At 43.8% G+C, this 21919-nt stretch overlaps 1 protein-coding gene across 1 annotated transcript in view; it reads right to left on the reverse strand.

Moving 5' to 3' along the window:
- The window catches only part of LOC311108614 (SAM and SH3 domain-containing protein 1-like), a gene marked incomplete at its 5' end in the record, with an annotated part of 269415 nt that overhangs the window by 87483 nt on the left and 160013 nt on the right, over positions 1 to 21919 (reverse strand). The window lies entirely within an intron of this gene.

The following is a 21919-nucleotide window of genomic DNA, read 5'->3' on the forward strand; positions in this document are numbered from 1 at the left end:
TGTGCGGAATTCACAATTAAATAATTATTAAGTTACAGTTGAAGTCGGAAGTTTACATACACTTAGGTTGGAGTCATTAAAACTTGTTTTTCAACGATTCCACACATTAATTGTTGTGCATGACACAAGTAATCTTTCCAACAATTGTTTACAGACAGATTATTTCACTTATAATTCACTGTATCACAATTCCAGTGGGTCAGAAGTTTGTCCAGTGGGTACATACACTAAGTTGACTGTGCCTTTAAACAGCTTGGAAAATTCCAGAAAATGATGTCATGGCTTTAGAAGCTTCTGATAGGCTAATTGACATCATTTGAGTCAATTGGAGGTGTACCTGTGGATGTATTTCAAGGCCTACCTTCAAACTCAGTGCCTCTTTGCTTGACATCATGGGAAAATCAAAAGAAATCAGCCAAGACCTCAGAGAGAAAATTGTAGACCTCCACAAGTCTGGTTCATCGTTGGGAGCAATTTCCAAATGCCTGAAGGTACCACGTTCATCTCTACAAACAATAGTACGCAAGTATAAACACCATGGGACCACGCAGCCGTCAAACCGCTCAGGAAGGAGACGCTATCTGTCTCCTAGAGATTAATGTACTTTGGTGCGAAAAGTGCAAATCAATCCCAGAACAACAGCAAAAGACCTTGTGAAGATGCTGGAGGAAACAGGTACAAAAGTATCTATATCCACAGTAAAACGAGTCCTATATCGACATAACCTGAAAGGCCGCTCAGCAAGGAAGAAGCCACTGCTCCAAAACCGTCATAAAAAGCCAGACTACGGTTTGCAACTGCACATGGGGACAAAGATCGTACTTTTTGGAGAAATGTCCTCTGGTCTGATGAAACAAAAATAGAACTGTTTGGCCATAATGACCATCATTATGTTTGGAGAAAAAACGGGGAGGCTTGCAAGCCGAAGAACACCATCCCAACCGTGAAGCACGGGGGTGGCAGCATCATGCTGTGGGGTTGCTTTGCTGCAGGAGGGACTGGTGCACTTTACAAAATGCAACATCTCAAGTCATCAGTCAGGAAGTTAAAGCTTGGTCGCAAATGGGTCTTTCAAATGGACAATGACTCCAAGCATACTTCCAAAGTTGTGGCAAAATGGCTTAAGGACAACAAAGTCAAGGTATTGGAGTGGCCATCACAAAGCCCTGACCTCAATCCTATAGAACATTTGTGGGCAGAACTGAAAAAGCATGTGCGAGCAAGGAGGCCTAGAAACCTGACTCAGTTACACCAGCTCTGTCAGGAGGAATGGACCAAAATCCACACAAACATATTGTGGGAAGCTTGTGGAAGGCTACCCGAAACATTTGACCCAAGTTAAACAATTTAAAGGCAATGCTACTAAATACTAATTGAGTGTATGTAAACTTCTGACCCACTGGGAATGTGATGAAAGAAATAAAAGCTGAAATAAATCATTCTCTCTACTATTATTCTGACATTTCACATTCTTAAAATAAAGTGGTGATCTTAACTGACCTAAGACAGGGCATTTTTACTAGGATTAAATGTCAGGAATTGTGAAAAACTGAGTTTAAATGTATTTGGCTAAGGTGTATGTAAACTTCCGACTTCAACTGTAACTGTCTAAAATGTGCTAAATGCTCTCCAGTTGTGCATTTGGTTTGCTAATTTAGTAGCTTGTTAGCTATCTAGCTAATTGGTTAGCTTCTTCCAAAATCAAGCTTCGCTTGCCGGTAAAAGCAGAGAATCCCCTCCTGGATCAAGAGCCTTGCTGTCTAATATTTGTTTTGTTTAGTTACTTTTATAACTTTATGAGCTGGGATGATTGTCCTGAAAATAGTTTAAGTCAGAGACTGTATAAAATGTTCGCAGAACGTTCATTAGCATTTAGTTAGCATTCTATATGGGATTTTACAATACTTGTTAGCATTGCTAACCTTCGGATTACAAAAGCTCAGTGGGGTATTACCGAATATCCCGGTATTGCACAAGGTCGGTATGAAGGTATGACAATCTGGATACTGCCCAAGCCTAGCGGTGAACATCAATCTTCAAGTATTTCCACAGATTTGCAATGAAATTCAAGTCTAGGCTTTCACTGGGCCCCTCAAGGACTTTCACATTCTTGTTCTGAAGCCATTCCAGCATTGCTTTGGCTTGGGGTCATTGTCCTGTTGGAACGTAAATCTTCACCCCAGTCTAAGGTCCTTTGCACTCTGAAGCAGGTTCTCATCAATGTTTTTCCTGTATTTGCTCCATTCATTGCTCCCTCTATCCTTACCAGTCTCCCAGTCCCTGCCACTGAAAAGCATCCCCATAGCATGATGCTGCCACCACCATGCTTCACAGTAGGGAAGGTGTTAGATGGGTGATGAGCTGTGCCTGGTTTTCTCCAGATATAGCGCTTTGCATTAAGGCCAAAGAGCCCAGATTGGTGAAGTGCTATAGAGACTGTTGTCCTTCTGGTACATTCTCCCATCTCAGCCAAGAAACTATGTAGTTCTGTCAGAGTGGTCATTGGGTTCTTGGTCACCAGCCTGACCAAGGTCCTTCTTGCCCGGTTGCTCAGTTTGGTCGGATGGCCAGCTCTAGGCAGAGTCTGGGTAGCTCCATATTTTTTCAATTTCTCAATAATAGAGACCACTGTGCTCTTTCAACACTCTAGAAATTGTTTTATATATATATATATTTTTTTATATTTACTTATGTAAATTAGATGTTTCTGTATTTCATTTTCAACAAATTTGCAAACATTTCTAAAAACATGTTTTCACTTTGTCATTGTGGGGTATGGTGTGAAAATACATTATGTATTCAGGCTGTAACACAACAAAATGTGGAATATGTCAAGGGGTATGAATACTTTCTGAAGGCACTGTATATCGCGGATCGGCCATTAGTTTGAAAAAAATGTAGATATGCTTTTTAGGCCATACTTAATTATGAGGGCTCTATCCTCTGTTGACAGGATATAAATATCAGCCATAGCAGTGATGGCCAATCATTCAATATTCATCCATGTTGATCTAGTCAGTGCCTGGTTTGGTGAGTGGTCAGCTTGTATGGAGTCACTCTGTGAGGAGTGAACAGTCTCTCTGTCTGTCTCTCTATGGTTGTCTGAACAGGACCAAGTATCTCCATTCCCAGCCTGGTATGAATGGGGCACTGTGGAGGCAGTGTGCCACACACACACCGGGCAGGCGCACACACACCCCGATGGGAGGCAGAGAGGGGCTTCTTCTGAGAGGGCTATTGAAAACAACATTGGATTAAAAACAAACTAGTCCTAGCAAACTGTGGAAAAACACAAACCTGAAGTGATTTTAACCATCATCCATCAGTAATGCATTACACATTAACAACAGTGTATTTAAATGCACCGCAGATGCAGATTGTTCTGCTCTATTTTTCTCGACTCACTCTGCCTCCCTGACTAGAATATATTCCTTAGAACATCCACTTACGTCCAGGCTATGACATATGGTTAGAGATGGCTGATATCCCCTATGGAGCCATCCCTCCCTCACCGGGCCCAGGGCAGGCACATGCTTTCCCTCACATTCCTCATTCCTCACACTCGTATTAGAGACTAGCTACAGTACTGCCTAATCACCATAAACATGCCACAATCGATCCAGAGTTAAGCCTACCATGTCCACGAGGGAGACAGAGACAGGCAGACCCAGACAATACAGTTGCAGTCACTGCGTCTGTTCATGTAGAACGGCTGATTACAACTGACCCAGATCATCAGTAAAAGTTCATGACCATTCTGGGTCTATTAAACAAGCTGTCCGTGTCTGTATAGAAACATCTCAGTCACAACTCCAGTTTGTGTATAGACGTTTGAGTATAGCATGGCTGTCTGTGTTAAATGCCTAGAATACTGTCTGGGCATGGGTTCCATCTCAACTGTCAGCACTGTATGTCTGTAATACTTCAACTCTCCAAGCTCCACACCAATAGGTGAAGCCTATGGCTCGCTCTGTTACAATGTGCTTTATTGTGTTGTTGTTAAAGTGTTGTTACAGTGTGCTAGGTCTTTCCTTACTGCAGTGTTCCTCTGAGGGAGGCCAGTGTGTGTGTTAGCATACCTGTGAATCCTCTGAATGCCATGAGCTCATGCAGCCTAGAGCTGGGTGATATGGACAAATATCCATATCGCAATAAATTGCCTGAATTGATGAGATAACAATGTGAGTTTATGTGTGTGTGTGGGAGTGAGGGAACAATAGTTCACATGGCAGTGTGAGGAGGGTACTGGGGGGGGGTATGGGGCCAGTGGACAAGCGGTGATTTGTGGGGTATTGACTGGGGATGATGGGGGATTGGAGGGGGTGAAACATCTGGAGGTTGAGGAGACAGCCTTTATCTAACACAGAGCCTATGGAGAAGGCATTTCTCTCTCGGCTTTATTTGACCAACAACCAAACTGGGGTCTGTGTCTGTTAGGCTAGCTGACTAACCCACCAGTTGGAAATCTGAGTGTCCTAAAATGATGTTAATGTGTGTGGAATGTGTGTGTATTGAATTCAAAGAAAATGGAAGGAATGACAACAATTACGGTTTTATGGAGTTGAATGCAGTATATGGAGCCATAATACAGTAGATCAAACTAAATGTTTCTGCTTTTACAATGGCTTCCACTCGTGTATACAAGAGTGCACCACCCTGCCTTGAGTCAAGTTCAATTGTAATGCTAACAGTAAGAACAGGCTATTAAAGACAACACCCAGACCATTACACACAGACCATTACACAGAGAGAGAGAGAGAGAGAGAGAGAGAGAGAGAGAGAGAGAGAGAGAGAGAGAGAGAGAGAGAGAGAGAGAGAGAGAGAGAGAGAGAGAGAGAGAGAGAGAGAGAGACAGAGACAGAGACAGAGACAGAGATACAGAGAGAGAGACAGAGAGAGAGACAGAGAGACAGAGAGAGAGAGAGAGAGAGAGATAGAGAGAGAGAGAGAGAGAGAGAGAGAGAGAGAGAGAGAGAGAGAGAGAGAGAGAGAGAGAGAGAGAGAGAGAGAGAGAGAGAGAGAGAGAGAGAGAGAGAGAGAGAGAGAGTAAAGAAGACAGCGTGGAAAGTTACTGGAGTTCCCCAGTCCCCACGTCTAAAGCCAGAACACCATTCTCGCTCTCCTTACCAACCATTCCTCATTTCCTGCTCAGCTGAACCTCTTCAGAAAAACACTGTGACAACACATTTGGGGCAGGTCCAATCTTCTCTCACTTCACTTCAATACTTTACGCAACAACCATCTGACTATCAGCTTGGGGGAAATACTGTGTCGATATTCCAGTAAAAAGTTTGTTATTCTAAGTCAATGGGATAGACCACTAGTGGGAGCACTGACCTGACTGACCGGTCTCATGGTTTACTGTTTATAAGCCTGATTACAGGGATTGCTCAACTGTGTACTGTTTATATTGTAGTAATACTTCTGCATGATATGTAGACATTTATCGGGAAAGTTAACCCGCTCTTCTTTTAAATCCATGGCTCACAGCCATAGGTTTAGAGGTTTCAGTCCAGGATTCCACATGAGAATATGCTCCCTTTTCCCCTTGACAGAGAGATGAATAGGAGAGAGGGTTCTGAATGGGTAACATACAGGCCTAGGCTACACCCCATCCCAGGCCATTTGAGTGCATGGGGATGTGACATTGGGACCTTCGGACCCCTGCTTATCAAATCAATTAGCCATTGCATTCCTGTCATTCTCAATGTGACCACCCTGGGAGGGTGGTGGGTGGTGGTGCAACAGTATTATTCACGGAATCTGGAGAGGCATCCAAGGGTCACTACTGAACAGTAGTAGTGCATGGCAAAGCCTTATCTGTTCCAAAGGCATGCCCCATGATGAGCCAGAAACCCTTTTCTTATGTGGCCATGCAACCGTCCACTCTGAGCCAAACGCCAATTACACTCACACACACATTGAAAGTGTTCCTCGACTTCACTCTGCAACTTAACAGCCAATTGACTATGTACTCACAGAGACAAAAAAAAATCTGCTCAAATGTAATCAATCAATTTTTCAATCAATCAATTTTATTTTATATAGCCCTTCTTACATCAGCTAATATCTCGAAGTGCTGTACAGAAACCCAGCCTAAAACCCCAAACAGCTAGTAATGCAGGTGTAGAAGCACGGTGGCTAGGAAAAACTCCCTAGAAAGGCGAAAGCCTAGGAAGAAACCTAGAGAGGAACCAGGCTATGAGGGGTGGCCAGTCCTCTTCTGGCTGTGCCGGGTGGAGATTATAACAGAACCATGCCAAGATGTTCAAAAATGTTCATAAGTGACAAGCATGGTCAAATAATAATCAGGAATAAATCTCAGTTGGCTTTTCATAGCCGATCATTAAGAGTTGAAAACAGCAGGTCTGGGACAGGTAGGGGTTCCATAACCGCAGGCAGAACAGTTGAAACTGGAATAGCAGCAAGGCCAGGCGGACTGGGGACAGCAAGGAGTCACCACGGCCGGTAGTCCCGACGTATGGTCCTAGGGCTCAGGTCTCTCAGTTGGCTTTTCATAGCCGATCATTAAAGAGTTGAAAACAGCAGGTCTGGGACAGGTAGGGGTTTCGTAGCCGCAGGCAGAACAGTTGAAACTGGAATAGCAGCAAGGCCAGGCGGACTGGGGACAGCAAGGTGTCATCATGCCCGGTAGTCCTGACGTATGGTCCTAGGGCTCAGGTTCTCAGAGAGAAAGAGAGAACGAGAGAATTAGAGAGAGCATACTTAAATTCACACAGGACACTGGATAAGACAGGAGAAGTACTCCAGGTATAACCAACTAACCCCAGCCCCCCGACACATAAACTACTGCAGCATAAATACTGGAGGCTGAGACAGGAGCGGTCCGGAGACACTGTGGCCCCATCCGAAGAAACCCCCGGACAGGGCCAAACAGGAAGGATATAACCCCACCCACTCCGCCAAAGCACAGCCCCCGCACCACTAGAGGGATATCCCCAACCACCAACTTACAATCCTGAGACAAGGCCGAGTATAGCCCACAGAGGTCTCCACCACAGCACAAACCAAGGGGGGGGCGCCAACCCAGACAGGAAGATCACGTCAGTAACTCAACCCACTCAAGTGACGCACCCCTCCCAGGGACGGCATGAAAGAGCACCAGCAAGCCAGTGACTCAGCCCCTGCAACAGGGTTAGAGGCAGAGAACCCCAGTGGAGAGGGGAACCGGCCCGGCAGAGACAGCAAGGGCTGTTCGTTGCTCCAGCCTTTCCGTTCACCTTCACACTCCTGGGCCAGACTACACTCAATCATATGACCTACTGAAGAGATAAGTCTTCAGTAAAGACTTAAAGGTTGAGACCGAGTCTGCGTCTCTCACATGGGTAGGCAGACTGTTCCATAAAAATGGAGATCTATAGGAGAAAGCCCTGCCTCCCGCTGTTTGCTTAGAAATTCTAGGGACAATTAGGAGGCCTGCGTCTTGTGACCGTAGCGTACGTATTGGTATGTACGGCAGGACCAACTCGGAAAGATAGGTAGGAGCAAGCCCATGTAACGCTTTATAGGTTAACAGTAAAACCTTGAAATCAGCCCTTGCCTTAACAGGAAGCCAGTGTAGGGAAGCTAGCACTGGAGTAATATGATCAAATTTCTTGGTTCTAGTCAGGATTCTAGCAGCCGTATTTAGCACTAACTGAAGTTTATTTAGTGCTTTATCCGGGTAGCCGGAAAATAGAGCATTGCAGTAGTCTAACCTAGAAGTAACAAATGCAACCATTATTTATTTATTATTTTTCCTCAATCACAACTCAGTAACTCAATCAGTGCCCTTCAATCCAACCTAAACGACCATCATGAAACATTTACTCTAAGCTCTGATTGTGCCAGAAGCTGCAACCCTTTACTGATAAGGCCTGTTCTTTGGAGGGAGATCTAGGGGAACTAATATGTTTCCTGAGTGTTGCTATTCAACACTTCAACACTTGCATTCAAGGTCCTGATTTCCCTGAGCAGTCAATGTTATTAGTCTATGAAGACAAATACCTCATGAGCTAGCAAGCTGTTCTTTCTGTCATTTTTTTTAGAAACCCCCCCCCCCAACAAATGTAGCAATAATGTGCACTCCACAGCTGAAATAACTTCCCCCTTGTAAATAGCACACCAAGCCACTTCTGTCCATAACCAGCACGCAGGGCTAAACTCAGTTCGCTGACTGACCTCTTGGGTCCTCTTGCATGCTAAACTAACTGCCAAGTTAGCTACAGACCTAATCTCTTAATTTAGTTTCTTTCAATTGATGTTGTCCCCCTTTACATGCAAGATTTGGTGTTCTCTCTCTCTCAAAGCAAGTGCTTGTTATTTGTCATTGCAGCAGAAGGCATTCCAGAGGTCTCTAAACCATTAGCTTTAGCTAAAGTGTTTGTTCTGATCCCAGCTTTAGGAACACATTCCTGGCAGCGCTGTTTGTCATACTGGGGTCGGTCACGTGCCTATTGAGTTATTGTTGTTCTGTTCGTGCTGTGGACAAGGCTTTTGTCAGTGTCAGGACTAGCCTTGAGACTAGCTAGCCATCCTCTAGGACAGTGGTTCCCAACTCCAGTCCTTGAGTACCCCCAACAGTACACATTTGTATTGTAGCCCCGGACAAGCACACCTGATTAAACTAATCATCAGGCCCTCAATGTGTTGAATCAGTTTTTGGTTTATTTGGGGGGCTACAATAAAAATGTGTGCTGTTGGGGGTACTCGAGGACTGGAGTTGGGGACCACTGCTCTAGGGGAGCGCATAGTGACAAATGAAAATGGCTATTGTGTATCTGATGTAATGATAGAACGACAACGGTACGATCAGTTACACTCGTTACCTGTTCAGAACACTATAGGGTGGAGGTAAAAAAAAAAAAACTCTCACTCACTTGAATCATTTTCATGATTCATTTCAAATGGGAGTGACTGAATTAGCACCTGGCTCCATTTTCCTCCTCATAGAACACACCGGCTCCAACCCCAGCCCCAAGAGACCGACCAGACTGCCGGTGCCCGCACAACTTCTCCCTACAATGGAAGGTAAACGATCTCTCGCTCTACTCCTCCCTCCAGGCTTTAGCGGTGTAGGACAATGGCCTCCGCCCGTGCTTATGCACCTGTCCCACCCGTACACCCCTACTAGTAGTGCGCGGGTCAGCTGTTTGTTCACTCGCACCCGCCCGCAATTGCTAATATTGTCACAAATCAATAGAATGAATGCTTCAATCTAGTTGACATCGGTAAAGTTCTCTGTGATCTCTTCTTCTTTCGCAGAGCAAAGACATTTAGGGGCCAAGGGACAAAATGCAATAACTCAACAAAAAATGTTTGAAAGATTTTCTGTGCAAAATTTTCCAAATGACAGCAGTTTAACCGGTTGTAAGGAAATAAAAAGCTGTGAAATCGACCCAACATTTTTCTGAAAAGATTTCAGTTCGGCTTGGATGTATATTTTATGTGGTTGAAATACAATCAGCTTTTATGATGCTGATAAAGATGGTAACTAACTGTGCATTCACATTCTCTCAAGATGCTGAAAGAAATCAATTATCTCTCCACTCCTGTTCCCGAGTCAAAATTTAGCCTACATTTGGTGTATAATTTTACTGCAAGAAATGCTGCATGAGTTAATATTAAGGCTATGTGAGAGGTTATAGACCTACAGTCAGTGTCCAGATTTCAGTTTCCATTTAACCCATCTGAAAAGTAGGCTACAGTTCCCTTGAAGCGCCAAAGGCCTATTTGAAGTCCCCATCTTGTGACAAATTTGTATATCGCCTCACAATCATCACGCAAAACATAACCGGTACTGCTATCATCCTCTTTGACCCCTTCACCAAATCTTTCCCAAACATCCCTTTTCTGGCCCTCCCTTCTCTTTATTTTAAACTCTCCATTTAGCAGCTTTTCTCTTATTGAATTCAACTTCGACATTTGCCTTTTTTGCCTCTGTGGATCGACATTAACGTTTTCAGCCCGTTCCCAAAAGCACTTGGCGCGCGTACAGTTAGGCCTTAAAGCTTAGGCTTATGTACTGATGCCAGATGCTTAAAAAAATTAATGAAAAAACTCAATGTAGCCTATAGATTTAAATTGCACAATAATTATACATTTATGGATTTTTAAGGTATTGTTTTCTCTTTATTCAACCTGCCCGCCACCCACCCGCCCTTCATCCACACAATATTTCATGACCCTAAACCCGCCCACCCCGTGGACATAACCACGGGGACTGTGGTTATGAGTCAACCCGTGCATCACTAACCCCTACACCTCAACCAGTAGCCCAGGCTGGAGGAAGGCCAGGGGCCGAGGCGAGCACCACCCCCTCCAGAGGTGTTTCCTGAGGATATCCTCCACAGCACTGAGAGAAAGACCTGTCAGCACTGCCTGTCCCTTGACCCCAACAATAAGAGCCTGGACTGGGAGGGGTAGATCTGAGCTGATCTGGCCATGCTAGGCTCAAATTTGGCTAACCTAGGTTGGATGTGGCTATACTAGGCTGGGCTACGACAGAGGGGGGGGGGACGCTCTTTGAACAAATGGAGGTTTCTGTTAAGTTGACCATATGCTGTCACAGACACAGTCGAGAGTTTTAAAATACATTTGGGCTGAATGGGCTCACTCTAATAAAACATATCAAATGCTGAGTAACAGGAAAAGGGCATTCTGTCTGTGCATATGTGAAGTTTGAACAAGCCCTTGAGATGGAGACAAAACACACTCATACTGTATTGAGGTCTGAAAAACTGTACACTCCTAACAGAAACTCCTTTCTCAACTAACAAAATGTCTTCTTGATGCTTAACTTTGAGACAAACATCCATGCAGATTGGGATGAAAGAGCTCTTTGAGACTAGCTGCCTGGGAGGACTGTCAGCTGTCTAGATATGTGATCAAATTAGAGACTGATGCAGACTAGAGGAAAATCACTGTTTGAACTAACTGCTATGCCAGCTAAAATGACATGGTAAGAACTCAGATACCATTTGCAGAGGGAGGTACTAAAGGTGTACTAAAGTGTGTACTATGTGTGTGCTATGTGCTGTTGAGGAGTGGTACTTCCACATATCCACCCATACACACCTGCATCCATACACAGTCACATTGTGGAAATATTATACATGGCATGCTGCCTTTAACACTATTTTGGAAAGCTACACAAGACTAACAACACCCATCCAACAAAACATTTTGAGATCCGATTTGAGGAGACCCAATTGGGTCGGTTCTAGACTACTAACCCTGTTCAAACAGCAGTAATGCTAATGTACCCATAATGCAACAGCTATACACCCCGTAACAGCCCCAGACTGTTAATTGAATTAGGGCTGTGTTTACCCAGTTGCAACCACAAATAAATGACTGGCTCACTGAGGTATTCTCATGAAAAACATTCCTAGCAGTGGTTTAACCTCAGGCAGAGGGGCTGCAAGCAATAACACTACAGGCAGGACACACAGGACCACATCCGTCTGAGCTTCAGTTAACTATGATGAACGATGAATCACCTAGTCATTACACAGTCATTGATAGGTTTAGGATCAATTAAAATTCAATTCATTCATTCTTGAACTGGAATTTCAATTCACTTCCTGGTCATTAGCCTACTGTATCCGAGCCTCTCTAATGCAGTTATAGCTGTACCGAGTGACAAAGAAACTGCAGAGTGGTGGACAATTCATATGACTAAATTAGCTAGATTAGATTTATATCAGGAAAAAAAACTTCAGCGTTGTTGTGCAGACTTTACATTCATTGGGTTACTGAGAAGCTGTGTCAACTCCAAACAGCTGCTGTACATACTAATCTGTAACAGCAGATGTTTCAATAGGCCCAGGCTAACTCAAAAGGGCATTCTTATGTAGGGCCCCAGAGACAAAGGCCATAGAAAAGCCTTAAGTACTAAGAACAAACAAAATATAGCACGGCCATTTTGCTGCCAAAATGATATGGAATCAATTGTGTTGAGGCCCATTGAAGTGTACAGGTTTCATAAACATTGGGGATTGAATATATTGTTGGCCCTGTAATAACTTCAAGACAAATACTGAGTGAAACACCACATATTTCAGATGGCTTGTGGGCAGCCATTTTCAGTCAGTTACAGCCTGTTTTTCTAGAGCAGTGGTCACTGACCTTTTCTGAGTCAAGATCTCTTTTGCAGTAAAAAAGCAAGTCGAGATAAAAAAAAAAAAAACTTACTTGAAAAAAGTTACATGAACCTAATAAAAACTATTATGAGCATGAGTTTGAATAATTTGCAAATAATCTGTTTTTTTTATTTTACTGGACTGATGGTACCTGCATCTGATGGGTCATGGTGCTTTCAAGACAACTGGGAACTTGAGGAAAAAACTAGGTCAAATCATGACGTCAGTGATCTTCAGGTCGGAAGGTCGGAGCTCTAGAATTTAATTTAATATTTAAATTTTTTAATTTAATATGCCATTTAGCAGACGCTTTTATCCAAAGCGACTTACAGTCATGCGTGCATACATTTTTGTGTATGGGTGGTCCCAGGGATCGAACCCACTACCTTGGCGTTACAAGCGCCGTGCTCTACCAGTTGAGCTGCCAGAGTTTCCGACTTGGAATTCCGAGTTGGATCACCGTTCAAAAATATTTCTCCAAGTCGGATCTCCTTTTTCCCCGACCTCCCAAGTCAGAGATTTCTGAGCTCCCAGTTGTTTTGAACACGGCAGCGGAGGGAAGGAGAGAGCAGTAAAGGGTCCGCCCCTCACAGTCCCTGCTCTCTCCTTCCTTTCCTAAGGTATCTTTACTTTTACTCAAGTATGACAATTGAGTACTTTTTCCACCACTGCTAATGGTTATTGGCTGGCCAATTACAGTCATCCAAAATTAAATGACCGTCACAGCCCTAGTAGTGACCAGTGTGAAAAACATTCTGTCAGATGTGTCTCTGTCCTGTGACATCATAATGATATTATTGGTGATAAAACATCCATTAAAAGACCACAAGCCCCAGTCTCAGGTATCTGTGGTGGATGTGTTAAAGGCTGTGGCTTGGAGTCACCTACGGAGGAGGTGTCACACTAGTGTGTGTGTGTGTGTGTGTGTGTGCGTTCCATCTGCAGGCAGGGGAAAGACATCAAAGATGAGAGCACTGCTAGACATTTGCCTCCAAAGTAATACATCTGGTTAAATTGCCTGGCTGGAGTCCCAGGTCTCCCACCCCGAGTCAAAGGCCAGGAGACACTTTCATCCATTACACACACCTCTGTCTCTATCCTCAGTGCTAGGCCCTTTCACACTCCATTCACATCTACTGAGCCAGACCAGACCAAATTAACACGTTGATTTTCAAACGACCCACCAGTCACACTGGAAAAGACCAAAACACATTTGCTCTACTGATCAATCAGATCAGATGGCCCACACACATCAAGATGGCTGTGTCACCCTGGCCCCTAACAAAAAAACAAGAGGCAAAGGTGATTATGTTGCTCAATGTGGAAGATTAGGAAGATGTGGATTGTTATAGGCCAATGTGGATTGAGGACTGGCAAGATTGCATTTTGGCACACAACATTCTAAGCCCCCCTCGGCACCAGCCTTGGCTACAACTACAATTGCTAGACATCAAAGTGATATTGTAGTCAAAACAGTGCCAATTATTATTTAAACGCACTGATAAGGGACTAAGAAGCTACATTTACAATACAATATTTTCAGTCCTGAAATGTGACAATCTGATTTGAGAAATGCAATTTGCAACAATGTTTCTCATCATAACCTTCCCAAATTAACATTCCATTATAGCAAGCTCAACTCATCTAAAACTTAATGAAAAAGATTGCAGTCAGAGTTCAGTATAACTGCAGTTCAACCGCAGTACACTGCAGTTATATTCTGCATTACTGCGTCCAAAATACCACAGTCCACTGCAGTTACTGCACTTTTACTGCAGTTTCAAAACTGCAATCTTTTTTGTAAGGGAACTGTTACAATGTAACAATGCGACATTGAAGTTCAATCAACGAATCGTAATGAAGCTTGAGCTGCAAAGATGTCAGTTGTAGGCAACCACTGACTTTTTCGCAGCTCAAGTGGACTTGGATATTAGCACACAAACAGTTACTTTTTCACATAAAGAGCAACATACCATTTTCACAGGATTCCAGGTTTAATTAAAATCCGATCACCTCAAATACAGAAGAGCTCCTCGTGAACAGGTAGAAGATAGGAAATACCCGAATCCGAAACCCACACTTTGGGCATCGAGGATGGAAAGTAAACGTTGAGCTTGGCGCTTTGAGAAATGTACCCGCTTCCCTTGCGTTGTTGTTTTGGGACGTGATTTAAGCCTACATCCATTAACCAGCATCAACCACTGAATGGGCAATGACTATCCCCGTTTGAGGGCCACAGTTGAAAAGCTTTTCTCAGTTGGTTGTTACCTTCCTGTCTCCCCTCCCCCAAACCAAACTGCCCCCCAAACTTACCAGCATCCCCATCACATCTGTCCAGAGTTGGGAAAAACTGTCAGACACTGCGCCGTCCGTCTCGGGTTCTACGAAGGCGGCTGCCTGGTCGCCTTGGCCCTCCATAATGTTTATGGTTATGTAGTATTGCCTTTCGCGCTTTTTTAATCCATGACCATACGCAATTGTATGGCTACAAAAACGGTGGTGAACCGTGGTCGGTGACAGACACCTCTGCTTGAGAAAGTTGTCCCTGTCTCAGCCTTGAAATCATTCCGCATTCCTTGGAAGAAAAGATACTGCAGGTTTGAACGCTCTCCAAATACCTCCAGACATGCTTGTAAAGTGCAACAAGTTCCCTAAAACTCCGAAGCAAGTTGAATATGTTCTCTTTATGCGAATACATTCACTAAACATTGCAATAACACTTATACACCTCAGTCAACACAACAGAAACCTGGTTCCATTGCAGGGATTCCATCTGAAAAGTTAACTTGGTTGAGCTCTCCGCAGCTCGCTGCGGGTGCACTGAAAATATCCACTTAATCGACACAATTTCACTGTATCAGAAGAAAAACAAAGTCAAAACGCATAAAAACTCAGTCGCAAATTTAGAGAAATATTACCATTAACAACAAAGTAGGAGAAAACGCCCGAAGCCCTTTCTTTGCCTGTTATTATCCACGCTCCCTCCTCCAACAGTGAGCTCACGCAATAGTTCGTTCTAGTTCACCCGACTGCTGCTGCAGCTCACTCCTCCCAGCCAAAACATTTCGACAACAAAAAGTCCTCTGGTGTCAGTCTTCTCTGCACTAACCAAAGGAAATCTTAAATCAATATAGTATATTTGTTCAACTTTGCAAGCCATTATTTTGTAAATGTTGTGGAAAGTTGCCAGATAGACGTACACTGAGTGTACAAAACATTTGGAACACCTGATTTTTCCATGACATAGACCAGGTTATGGGCAACTGGCGGCCCATGTAGGTCAGCGGACCAATTTCAACAAAAATACTTTTTTTTTTTTGGAACTCAGTTGGGGTCTCAACTTACTGTTGAGAGTTAGAATAATAGAATATGGGGTGGGGCCCATTGATCATCAGTTATCATATTAAAAACTGCAAACATTTGCCTCCACCCTATGGCAAAATGTGTAGAATTGCAGGAAATATGGATGTGGGTATGCAGACCCACGAGCCACTTTGTAGAGTCCACGCCCGATGAATTTAGGCTGTTCTGAGGGAAAAAGAGGGTGCAACTAAATATTAGGAAGGTATTCCTAATGTTTTGTACACTCAGTCGAAAAACCCTTTATTACACCAATACTTTCTCCACCAGGTTGAATAGGTTTAGAGAAAGAAAGCGACATTCTCCACACAATTTTATCAAAAACTAAATATTTTTAGGAGGGGTGACATACATCAGACCCTATTAGCAAACGAGGAAACATTCACAGAGCTCAGAAAAAGTATATAAAATAGAATAGACTACACATTGAATTGTTGACATGTGTATAATTTATGGGTCCCACTGCACCACAGCAATAACAGTGGAAAAACTACAAACCTGTCCACTACATTATAATATTTATGTAACTACATGTCATTATAAAACACTTTTACACTGTTTTATATAAGTAGCCTTGCACGAGCCTTGGCTTGTGCGAGCCGGAACGGCTCATAGGGCAGGAGCCTATCTTCCGTTTCTGTAGCGTGAGGCAGCTTGATGTAGAAGTACACCCCCTGGAAAGGACGCTAGTCTATCGCAGGGCCTTACCTCCTTAATGTTGAGTGCCAAGCGAAGACGCATCAGGTCCCATTTTTACAGTCTTTGGTATGACTCGACCAACACACAACCTTCCAATCTCAGGGCGGACACTCTAACCACAAGGACACTGAGTTGGTCCACTGTTTTATATAGGCTAGTGTAATTATGAAAAGAAAATCTGTAGAATGTTTATTCACTTATTTAGTTATCCCATTGGGTAAAAACTACCAGACTTCATGATTTCCAAATAAAACCAAATCATGTTGCATACAATTATCAATTCTACAACAACATTATCTTGTACCTGGCATACATCTCTGGATTCTACATTGCGTTGAATGGATGATTAGGTGTTTGTTTTGCTTTAGCAGGCAACTACTGTAGCCAGCCCTACTGAATAAGTCTGGACTGTATCTCAGTGTGTCTCTGTGCTGCCAGAAGCACGCTTCTCTGAGAGAGCAGCGTGTCTGGTGAACAGCAACAGCTGCCTGGTCTTGTGACAGATGCCAGAATAGCCAGAGAGAGAGAGAGAGAGAGAGAGAGAGAGAGAGAGAGAGAGAGAGAGAGAGAGAGAGAGAGAGAGAGAGAAAGAGGGTGAGGGTCAGGGAGTAAGGAGACACTACAATCTAAAACCCTGATACACTGCGCCTTACCTGCCATGTGTAACACACTAACATAACCGCCTCAGGCTGTGGGAGGAGAGGGGACCAGCCATAACTTCTCCATTATGTGGAATGGACAATGACACATTCTATCTGCAACATTCCAACACTAGGAAGTGCCCCTGGGCTACATACAGTGGGGGAAAAAAGTATTTAGTCAGCCACCAATTGTGCATGTTCTCCCACTTAAAAAGATGAGAGAGGCCTGTAATTTTCATCATAGGTACACGTCAACTATGACAGACAAAATGAGAAAAAAAATCCGAAAATCACATTGTAGGATTTTTAATGAATTTTTTTGCAAATTATGGTGGAAAATAAGTATTTGGTCAATAACAAAAGTTGCTCAATACTTTGTTATATACCCTTTGTTGGCAATAACACAGGTCAAACGTTTTCTGTAAGTCTTCACAAGGTTTTCACACACTGTTGCTGGTATTTTGGCCCATTCCTCCATGCAGATCTCCTCTAGAGCAGTGATGTTTTGGGGCTGTCGCTGGGCAACACAGACTTTCAACTCCCTCCAAAGATTTTCTATGGGGTTGAGATCTGGAGACTGGCTAGGTCACTCCAGGACCTTGAAATGCTTCTTACGAAGCCACTCCTTCGTTGCCCGGGCGGTGTGTTTGGGATCATTGTCATGCTGAAAGACCCAGCCACGTTTCATCTTCAATGCCCTTGCTGATGGAAGGAGGTTTTCACTCAAAATCTCACGATACATGGCCCCATTCATTCTTTCCTTTACACGGATCAGTCGTCCTGGTCCCTTTGCAGAAAAACAGTCCCAAAGCATGATGTTTCCACCCCCATGCTTCACAGTAGGTATGGTGTTCTTTGGATGCAACTCAGCATTCTTTGTCCTCCAAACACGACGAGTTGAGTTTTTACCAAAAAGTTCTATTTTGGTTTCATCTGACCATATGACATTCTCCCAATCCTCGTCTGGATCATCCAAATGAACTCTAGCAAACTTCAGACGGGCCTGGACATGTACTGGCTTAAGCAGGAGGACACGTCTGGCACTGCAGGATTTGAGTCCCTGGCGGCGTAGTGTGTTACTGATGGTAGGCTTCGTTACTTTGGTCCCAGCTCTCTGCAGGTCATTCACTAGGTCCCCCCGTGTGGTTCTGGGATTTTTGCTCACCGTTCTTGTGATCATTTTGACCCCACGGGGTGAGATCTTGCATGGAGCCCCAGATCGAGGGAGATTATCAGTGGTCTTGTATGTCTTCCATTTCCTAATAATTGCTCCCACAGTTGATTTCTTCAAACCAAGCTGCTTACCTATTGCAGAGTCAGTCTTCCCAGCCTGGTGCAGGTCTACAATTTTGTTTCTGGTGTCCTTTGACAGCTCTTTGGTCTTGGCCATAGTGGAGTTTGGAGTGTGACTGTTTGAGGTTGTGGACAGGTGTCTTTTATACTGATAACAAGTTCAAACAGGTGCCATTAATACAGGTAACGAGTGGAGGACAGAGGAGCCTCTTAAAGAAGAAGTTACAGGTCTGTGAGAGCCAGAAATCTTGCTTATTTGTAGGTGACCAAATACTTATTTTCCACCATAATTTGCAAATAAATTCATTAAAAATCCTACAATGTGATTTTCTGGATTTATTTTTCTAATTTTGTCTGTCATAGTTGACGTGTACCTATGATGAAAATTACAGGCCTCTCTCATTTTTTTAAGTGGGAGAACATGCACAATTGGTGGCTGACTAAATACTTTTTTTCCCCACTGTAGATTCCATGGCCATTAAATATATTTATTTATTTATTTTTATTTCACCTTTATTTAACCAGGTAAGCCAGTTGAGAACATGTTCTCATTTACAACTGCGACCTGGCCAAGATAAAGCAAAGTAGTGCAATAAAAACAACACAGAGTTACATATGGGGTCAAAAAAAACATAAAGTCAGAAATACAACAGAAAATATATATACAGTGTGTGCAAATGTAGCAAGTTATGGAGGTAAGGCAATAAATAGGCTATAGTGCAGAATAATTACAATAGTATTAACACTGGAATGCTAGATGTGCAAGAGATTATGTGCAAATAGAGATACTGGGGTGCAAAAGAGCAAAATAAATAACAATATAGGGATGAGGTAGTTGGGTGGGCTAATTTCAGATGGGCTGTGTACAGGTGCAGTGATCGGTAAGGTGCTCTGACAACTGATGCTTAAAGTTATTGAGGGAGATAAAAGTCTCCAGCTTCAGAGATTTTTGCAATTCGTTCCAGTCATTGGCAGCAGAGAACTGGAAGGAATGGCGGCCAAAGGAGGTGTTGGCTTTGGGAATGACCAGTGAGATATACCTGCTGGAGCGCAGACTACGGGTGGGTGCTGCTATGGTGACCAATGAGCTAAGATAAGGCGGGGATTTGCCTAGCAGTGATTTATAGATGGCCTGGAGCCAGTGGGTTTGACGACGGACATGTAGTGAGGACCAGCCAACAAGAGCGTACAGGTCACAGTGGTGGGTAGTGTATGGGGCTTTGGAGACAAAACGGATGGCACTGTGATAGACTACATCCAATTTGCTGAGTAGAGTGTTGGAGGCTATTTTGTAAATGACATCGCCGAAGTCAAGGATCGGTAGGATAGTCAGTTTTACGAGGGCATGTTTGGCAGCATGAGTGAAGGAGGCTTTGTTGCGAAATAGGAAGCCGATTCTAGATTTAACTTTGGATTGGAGATTCTTTATGTGAGTCTGGAAGTTGAGTTTACAGTCTAACCAGACACCTAGATATTTGTAGTTGTCCACATACTCTAGGTCAGACCCGTCGAGAGTGGTGATTCTAGTCGGGTGGGCGGGTGCTAGCAGCGTTCGATTGAAAAGCATGCATTTAGTTTTACTAGTGTTTAAGAGCAGTTGAAGGCTACTGAAGGATTGTTGTATGGCATTGAAGCTCGTTTGGAGGTTTGTTAACACAGTGTCCAATGAAGGGCCAGATGTATACAAAATGGTGTCGTCTGCGTAGAGGTGGATCTGAGAGTCACCAGCAGCAAGAGCGACATCATTGATATACACGGAGAAAAGTGTCGGCCCAAGAATTGAACCCTGTGGCACCCCCATAGAGACTGCCATAGGTCCAGACAACAGGCCCTCCGATTTGACACACTGAACTCTATCTGAGAAGTAGTTGGTGAACCAGGCGAGGCAGTCATTTGAGAAACCAAGGCTATTTAGTCTGCCAATAAGAATGTGGTGGTTGACAGAGTCGAAAGCCTTGGCCAGGTCGATGAAGACGGCTGCACAGTACTGTCTATTATCAATCGCGGTTATAATATCGTTTAGGACCTTGAGCGTGGCTGAAGTGCACCCGTGACCAGCTCGGAAACCGGATTGCATAGCGGAGAAGGTATGGTGGTATTCGAAATGGTCGATGATCTGTTTGTTAACTTGGCTTTCGAATACTTTCGAAAGGCAGGGCAGGATGGATATAGGTCTGTAGCAGTTTGGATCTAGAGTGTCACCCCCTTTGAAGAGGGGGATGACCGCGGCAGCTTTCCAATCTCTGGGGATCTCAGACATTATGAAAGAGAGGTTGAACAGACTAGTAATAGGGGTTGCGACAATTTCGGCGGCTAGTTTTAGAAAGAAAGGGTCCAGATTGTCTAGCCCAGCTGATTTGTAGGGGTCCAGATTTTGCAGCGCTTTCAAAACATCAGCTGTCTGAATTTGTGTGAAGGAGAAGCGGGGGGGGCATGGGCAAGTTGCAGCAGAGGGTGCAGAGTTGGTGGCCGGGTTAGTGGTAGCCAGATGGAAAGCATGGCCAGCTGTAGCAAAATGCTTGTTGAAATTCTCGATTATTGTAGATTTATCGGTGGTGATAGTGTTTCCTAGCCTCAGTGCAGTGGGCAGCTGATATAGAGAGTATTTAGTGAAAAGTCATTATATCATGACGATAAATCATTCCAAGAATGTGCAAAGATGTGAGTCCAAGCTTCATATGTGAGTCCAGCATGCTAGTTTGTCTATTCCAGCCCTCTCCTCAGTTAACAATAGTGTCAGCTTTCCTACATGTAGATGTTTTGTTACATGCCCTCACATTTCAACCCAAACACGCTATTTCATCTATATCCCATCTCAGTCTGAGCAAAGAATGCAATTGTGTTATCATAACAAATGTAATTAGTAAACTGTAGCATTCTAAAGCCATTTTAGTGTGTGTAAGTTATCACATTGCATTCCTATCTAGAGTTAAGCAGCTCTAACCGACCATCTATAACCATTCCCTGTTCAGATTATTTATATATGCTGTGTGCAGTGTTTAGTGTTGTCATACCGATCGCTGTGTGTTGTGCTCCACGCAGCTGCTTATCACACATTTTTTTCTCTCTCACTCTCTCTCTCTCTCTCACTCTCTCTCTCTCTCTCTCTCTCTCTCTCTCTCTCTCTCTCTCTCTCTCTCTCTCTCTCTCTCTCTCTCTCTCTCTCTCTCTCTCTCTCTCTCTCTCTCTCTCTCTCCTTCTCTTTCTGCACCTGTGGTATTATTGGTTGGCAGTGTTGTGTGTTGTGAGTGGGTACATACAGCCATCATATCCTGAGCTGCACTGATATTCCACTGATCAGATGGGTCAGTCTCCACTTTCACTGAGTGTGCCCAGTACTCTCCAGGCCAGATTGGCTGGGCTTGGGCTTGTAAACGCACATATGCACACCCAACCACATGCACATGCACACACACACACTCATTGCGGTCATAAAAGACAGGCCTAGCTTGTAATCTGCCCCCCCTGAAGAGTGGGGATGGAGAGGAGCAGGGAAGAGATGTGTGTCCCTGGAAAACATTAGAGCCCTGTGGCCCTGGAGGCACACTGTCTACTGACAGATGGACAGACATTACACATGACATGATGACCCACATCCACACACAACTCACAACCAACCCTCTGACTAACATGTATGGGTCTTTTAGGTAACTTATAATAACTTATATAATCTATGTCACTCCTCTAGTCATCAACTCTGTCATAAAGACAACAGTCCTAAGGGGGAGCAGAGAGGAGATATGGTACATAAGAGGAGAAAGAGTCAGAGTGGAGGAAGATAAA

The sequence above is a fragment of the Coregonus lavaretus genome, assembly GCF_964263955.1.
Source record: "Coregonus lavaretus genome assembly, chromosome: 33".
NCBI classification, from domain to species: Eukaryota; Metazoa; Chordata; class Actinopteri; order Salmoniformes; family Salmonidae; genus Coregonus; species Coregonus lavaretus.